Below are 7,663 nucleotides of genomic sequence, written 5' to 3' on the forward strand. Positions count from 1 at the left end.
GGAAAAAGAGGAGGGTGTGTTTGGAATTAAAGAAAAGAGAAAGGAAAGAAAAATATGAAGGAAGACGAGAAGAGGTGATAAAGGAAACGGAAGGAAGAGAAGGAAGATGGGGGGGAGAAGGAAAGAGGAGTGTCTTGAATGAATGACGGGAGGGGGGGGAAGAAGGAACGAGAGAGAGAGAGAGAGAGAGCGAATGGAGAGGAAACGATTGAAAGAATTGAGAGGGAATGAATAATAAGGAGTAAATTGAAGGAGGAGTTGAGAAAGAGGAGAAGGTGATATTAGAAAAGAAGAACGTAAGAAGAAGGGGAGAAGTGAGGAAAGGTGGAATGTGCGGAGTTAAGAAAAAGGTAAAAGGAGAAGGGGAAAAAGAAAGTAAGACAAAGAGGAGGAAGGGGAGGAGGAAGGCGTTAGCGGAACTTAGGACAGGAAAAAGATAAAGAAGATGCGAGAAACGGGAAGATGGACGAGGAAGAAAAAGGAAAGAATTAAGAAGTGTAAGGAAGGAAGCAAGGACGGAAGGAAGGAAGACGAGGAAATAGGAAGGAGAGAATGTCGTTAAAAACAGAGAGAAAATTAAAAGACTCGAAGAAGAAATGTAGAGAAATGTAGAAGGACGAGGAGGAGGAGAAACGGAAAGTAGATGACGGCAACTAATGGCATCAAAAGCACGCATATACATACAGTCACTACGGGCAAACACGCGCGTGCACACACACTAACACACACCCAGAGAAGCATATGAATATATTACATATATATATATGTATATATATATATATATATATATATATATATATATATATATATATATATATATATATATATATATAAGTAAAAAAATAAGGAGTGCGTAAATATTTTAAATTTTCCGTTTGCTGTGCTTTTGTCAAATCTGTGAAAGATACATACATACATGCATATATATATATATATATATATATAAATTAGAGTGTGTATGTTAGTAGACATATGTGTACTTATGTGTGTGTGTGTGTGTATTTGCATGTATATAATATACACACAGGGCCTGTGTCTTAGCTAAGTGGCATTGAAGGGGTAGTGTTTACATATGAGATTTTGAGTATGCATATGCGCATGTCTATATGTGTATATGTGTGTGTATGTGTGTGTCTATGTGTGTTCGTTTGAAAACGTGCATCTATGTATAATACGGGAAGTCAAACCGTATATAAGGCGTATGTATGTGTGAATGTATGTATTTATTACGTATATAATATAAGCACACAAACACATACACACACACACACACACGCGTATAGAATTGCATGTTTTATGTATATATCATGTAATATATACAATATGTATTATATCTACATATATGAGGTATATATATGGTATTTTCACACAAACTGTTATATATAGATATATATTACACATCCTTACGCGCAGGTATGCATGTATGTGTGTATTTATGTATATGCATATATGTGCGTGTACATATATATACCTTCATTATTAATATATGTGTAAGTATATGCATATGTGTGTGCGTGCGTGTGTGCTCCCTCATAAAGCAGATACTCCAGAGAGTATTGTATAATTAGTGCTAACGAGGTATTTTCTTCAAAATTGTTCGTCAAATAGTCATAAAGTTATGAATTAATTTGTGCTGCCACACACACACATACACACACACACTCGTAAACATACACACACACTTTTTAAACATACACGCACACTTGTATCATAAAGTAAGCTTGTGTGTGTGCACCACGATGTAGTAACCCTTAAAGAATTTATTGAAGAAAAATATATTTTGAAATAGTGTAACCTATCAAAGAAACGGTGGAGAAAGAAAACGAGAGCAAGAGATGGTAGTAGTAGTAGTAGTAGTAGTAGTAGTAGTAGTAGTAGTAGCAATAGTAGTATATGCATATGTATATATGTGTGCGTGTTTGTGTGTGAGTACCTGTATATAGGTGTAAGTGTAGACCTGCACATATATAGTCATAAACACACATACATATACATCTATCCATAAATACATAGATACATATAATACACACACACACACACACATATAGTGTGTATGTGTGTGTGTGTGTGTGTGTGTGTGTGTGCACATATATATGTATATATATATAAACATACATATATATGTGTGTATACAGATTGACCGTTGACTGAACACTATTCATTTTTTTTCTCCGTGTTTTTCTCCTTGTCTCCGTATTCTTTCTGTTGAAGAGCGTAGCTCGAAACGTCAAAGACTTTCCGTATTCCCGAGCGTCATACTAATATATACTTTTGTTATTTATACCACCTGTCCTCGTCTGTTGTTATTTTTTGTATATTCTCCCATATATATATATATATATATGTATGCATTATCTATGTCTATTTATCTATCTATCTATCTACATGATTATATGTGCCAATTTAGCTGCAACATACGCAGGTTTTCCCAACATATTTTCGTATTTACGACGGTACTTTCATGTTATTTTAAACATCTCCTTTGGGAATTTTTATATAATAACTGTTAAATTAAAGTAGTATATGTGTATAGCAACTGTACACATATACTCAATAGAGGTGCATATTTAAGAAGGATACTGGTATATCTTGCATCTACATATTTGTATACCTATATGTATGTATTTAATTTATGTATCTTTCTATATATATATATATATAGATAGATAGATAGATAGATAGATAGATAGATAGATATGCATATACATATATATTTACATGTATATATATTTATGTATGTATGTGTGTGTATTATATATATATATTTATATACAATACCTTTATACATCTATACGCGTAAATGCACACACACCCACATAAGAAATATTCTCATGTAGAAATATTTGGATACCCACACGTGGCGCGTGCGCACTCGCATATGCAATGTGAATGTATGGATGGATGGATGGATATTTATTTGAGTTATGGTAACATTACTTTCGGAATTTTTGCTTTCAACGAAACGTACCAGCGTTCCACAAAACGCTATTCTATCGAGTTTTGTGGACGTCAAAATCACTGCGCACCTCTTTTTGTGGACTTTCGTTTTTATTCATCCAATTGTCTGAGATTTGGTTTGAATTCCAGCAACAATCTTGAAGTATTACAGCTTCAACTTCAATTTCTTTTTGAAAAAATAATATAGCGAAATGTTAGTGTGATGCACGGGAAAAGCTTTCTATTAAACGATGCAGGTTCAGGTTTTATACTGACAGGATCCAACGTTAATTCAAATTGTGTGAGAGATCTATAGTTCAGCAATAGTTTTCGTAGTTGAGGTCTTAAAACTCCCCACATTTTCAGGAGATTTTGTATTGAGGAATTACCATGAACTCTTATCATATTGAACAGACATAGGACCGGCCTTGAAAAATGTGTGCCACATTAAAACCTCTGTTTACCAGGAGCCTGATTAATTATTTGAGGATATCGATCACAAACTTGCTAAATTTCATGCTAAATTTAATACAGTCTTAAGGCTTGGATATTCTAGCCATCATAAAAATCGTAAAACATTATTTCAAAATCTGGTGTAATAATTGAACACCCTGTAGATAGCATGAAATGCAATGACACACTAGATTGTTTAGCAATACTCTTCAACTACCCATGGAATTTCGTTGAAAAATAAGGTCGCAGCAGGCGCAGTCGAAAATCATCTTGATAATACCTGGTGTACACATATATGTAATGATTGCTTAGTTGGGTAGAGTTCCCACGAATTCTGTGATGCCACCCGGACAACCGGGAGTGGAATCGGAATTTAATAACGAGTGTGTGTGAAATTATGTTGTTGAAGTATAAGCCCATTACATGTGTGTGCGTCAGGAGTTTCTTACTGCTACTGGAAACATGTAATCCTGTAAAACCTACCGAATGGACGGGTCGTCGGTGACTAAGCTGGCAATCCTAAGTTTACTTAGTCAGAAAGTTTGTTTTTGTTGAACGTTTTTGTTGAACACTCTGCAGGACGAAAAACGGAACTTGTCAAATGATGGGTGAACTCAGAAGATTCAATGGTCATCCGACATCTGGATGTCGTTGTTTAGACATCTTTATAGGAGAAGGAAGTTCCGAAATAACACTCACCACTTTGCGAAACCGGAGTTCTCCCGCTTGGTTGTTTCTGGACTATTTGGCTTTGTATGTAAGAGTCTTGCGGGGTTATGCAAGCTGTTAATGAAGCTGAATTTCAGCACAAACATTGCTGACAACCATTGAGTTTAAAAAATCTCGAATAAGATAAATTGATAGTGATAGTCATACGTGTCTACGAGTTGACAGTCACTATATATGTGTGTATGCGTTTATACGTGTATATATGCATGTATGTATAAAGGGGGCGTGGTTTAGTGGTTAAGGAATTCGACTCACGATCGTAAGGTCGCGAGTTCGATTCCCGATGGTGTGTTGCGTCCCTAAGCAAGACACTTTATTTCACGTTGCTCCAATTTACTCAGCTGGGAAAACTGAGTAGTACCTGTATTTCAAAGGGTCAGCATTGCCACACCCTGTGTTACGCTGAATATTGAAACTTACGTTAAGGGTACACATGTCTGTGGAGTGCTCAGCCACTTGTACGTTAATTTCACGAGCAGGCTGTTCCGTTGATCGGATCAACTGGAAACCTCGTCGTCGAAACTGGCAGAGTGCCAGTAATGTATAAAAGGTCAGAGGGAACGCTCGTAGCCAACTTAAAGGAAAGGGGCAAGACGTTAATACAATGAAAATAATTAATTACAATTAATAATTATTTGATAATTTAGTTAACAATTGCATCCAAACTTCCTGCATTAGGGTCAAATCATATGATCATGTGAATCATTGTTTGACAAAGTCGCAAGTGCGAAAAATACGGCTCTTTGTAACTGAGCTATTTTTTCAGGTGCGCATGTTTGTAATACATACCCCGTGACGGATTCGGTCATTTACTGGAAAGTTAACTTACTGATCCAAGAAGTTGATATTGCTAAAATTAAACTAGAATACGGTAGGGTGTGATTTTGAACAAACAAAAATTCCTTAAGGCTGCAATCTTGTATGAAATATATAAATATAAGTAAACCTCTATGTATGTGTATTTCTGTATTTATTTAAGAAAACGAGATGCCAATGCACTAAGCGATTAACTTATTGTTATTTTATTCATTAGCTTACAGCTGTTTCGGCTATGAAATGTAGTGGACTCATTGTTGAATGAGTGAGTAACGCTTTATAGCTTCATCGGAGCCTGGCATATGAGGTGAAATTTATTTATACATATATGTATGTATGTATGTATGTATGTACGTACGCATGTAAGTATGTATGTATGTATGTATGTATGTGTGAATGCATGTATGTATGTACGCGCACACAGACACACACCTATAAGTATTTAATAGGTGTATATATGTATACATTCGTGCCTGTATGTATTCAAAGTATGAAGATCTTCTCACATGTGCATAGGCAACAGCATTTGGTTCAAGTTTTGCGTGGTTTGTACTTTTCACTCCCTAACATCATATATGTGTGTGAGTGAGTGTGTGTGTATGTATTTGATGGGTAGGTAGATAGATAGGTATGGAAGCAGGGAGGAATATCAGTTTCGCGGTATCACTCTTCAAGCCCAGGTAGCAAGGTAGGCAACTCCGAACATGTCTCTTTTTACCTTCCTTCAGCAGAAGCAAAATTTTGGACATCATCTGCCACAACATGTACTGAGCAGACGTCTATATAAAAATGATCATAAAAACGTTGGAGTCTCTGTTAAATATAATTATATGATTATATAAGCTTGGAGACAAATTTTCATAAATTAGTCTCGTTATACAAATTAAATTCTTTGATTAAACAAAAGGGATTTTACAACAAAAAATGGGTGAAGTAAAATTTGACTTATTTAGTTTGTTTTTGAGAGACCCATAACAAGTGCTTATATCTTTCGATCTATGCATATAGAGAAAGAGATGGATAAAGAAAAAATAGAGAGAAGAGGAGTGAGAGAGTGAGAGAGTATGTGTAGGGTTATTATTTATTTTTTGTCGATTCTTTTAGTCATTGGACTGCAATCATGCTGGGGTACCGCTTTGGAGGATTTCAGTTGAACAGTTCGACTCCTGTTGCAAACAAACCAGTACCGGTTGTCAAGCAGTGGTAGGGGCACAAGTACAAACATACACACACGTAGAGATATATACATATACACTCGAACTTCTTTCAGTTTCTCTTCACCAAAGCAACTCAGAGGTTTTGTTTTGCCAGAACCACAGCAGAAGTCACCTACGCAAGGTACTACAGAGCGTTCCACCACTCAGCCACGCCTGCAATACTTTTTTTTTTTTTAAATGTTGTGAATAGCAGTCTCTGGTTTTACACATTAGCATTAACTGTAAGTATATTCGTCCGGCACAATGTTTGTTGTTGTTGGCACTCCGTCGCTTACGACGTCGTGGTTTCCAGTTGATCCGATCAATGGAACAGCCTGCTCGTGAAATTAACGTGCAAGTGGCTGAGCACTCCACAGACACGTGTACCCTTAACGTAGCTCTCGGGGATATTCAGCGTGACACAGTGTGACAAGGCTGACCCTTTGAATTACAGGCACAACAGAAACAGGAAGAAAGAGTGAGAGAAAGTTGTGGTGAAAGAGTACAGCAGGGTTCGCCACCATCCCCTGTCGGAGCCTCGTGGAGCTTTTAGCTGTTTTCGCTCAATAAACACTCACAACGCCTGGTCTGGGAAACGAAACCGCGATCCTATGACCACGAGTCCGCTGCCCTAACCACTGGGCCATTGCGCCTCCAATCCAGCACAATGTATTAATTAACTAATGCACAATGAGAGCGTGTTTGTGAAGGAGTTTAAATAAGATTTAAATATTTTAGCTCGTGAATTCACATAGTCACCGGATGTAAGGTTATGCAAATGAAGAAAAGCAGAACCTGTTGTTATTTACGTTTTTCATAAGCAGTTCGAAAATATGCCCACACCCGCTATCTATTTCTTACTTAACTCCTTTTTCTTTTTTCAATCTCTTCCTCTCACCGACTCTCTCTCTCTCTCTCTATCATATTCTCTCTCACTCTCACTCTCGATTTCCCTCTCGCTCGCTCGTTTTCTCTTCAAGGGATATGATGAAGTAAACATTCCCGACGGGATTGTAAAGCGAGACCTTGAGGGTGAACTACGGGTCAATTTACACATTAACTCTGCATGTCTATTTAGTAAACCGAAACCAACATGAGGAAATACATACATACATGCATACATGCCTAGATACATACAATCTCTATACATACATTCATACATACATACGTACATACATACAAAAATACCCTGTTGTTGATGTTGAAATTCCAATGACAGGGCCTTGAATCTAAGAAACAGGCTCTTGCTCTTTGGGCAAAAAATCTTGAAATAAAACTGACCAATGGCGTAGCTACCATATACTCATACATACACTCCCCCTACAAACATACACACAGACATGCACACATATAGTATTAATTTTCTTTAAGCCTAAATCTATCAGTGACTTTTACTGAAACGCCAAGATTACGGGGACACAAGAGACCAACACCGGTTGTTGAGCGGTGGCAGAAGACAAAACACATCCACAAAGATACACAAACATACAAACATATATGCATACACACACACACACACACACACACACACA

The 7,663-nt window shown here is 36.9% G+C and overlaps 1 protein-coding gene across 7 annotated transcripts in view; it reads right to left on the reverse strand.

Annotated features, from left to right (window-relative positions):
- The window catches only part of LOC106874941 (transcription factor Sp9), a 404,501-nt gene that overhangs the window by 228,398 nt on the left and 168,440 nt on the right, over positions 1-7,663 (reverse strand). The window lies entirely within an intron of this gene.

This window comes from Octopus bimaculoides, chromosome 2 (genome assembly GCF_001194135.2).
Source record: "Octopus bimaculoides isolate UCB-OBI-ISO-001 chromosome 2, ASM119413v2, whole genome shotgun sequence".
NCBI classification, from domain to species: Eukaryota; Metazoa; Mollusca; class Cephalopoda; order Octopoda; family Octopodidae; genus Octopus; species Octopus bimaculoides.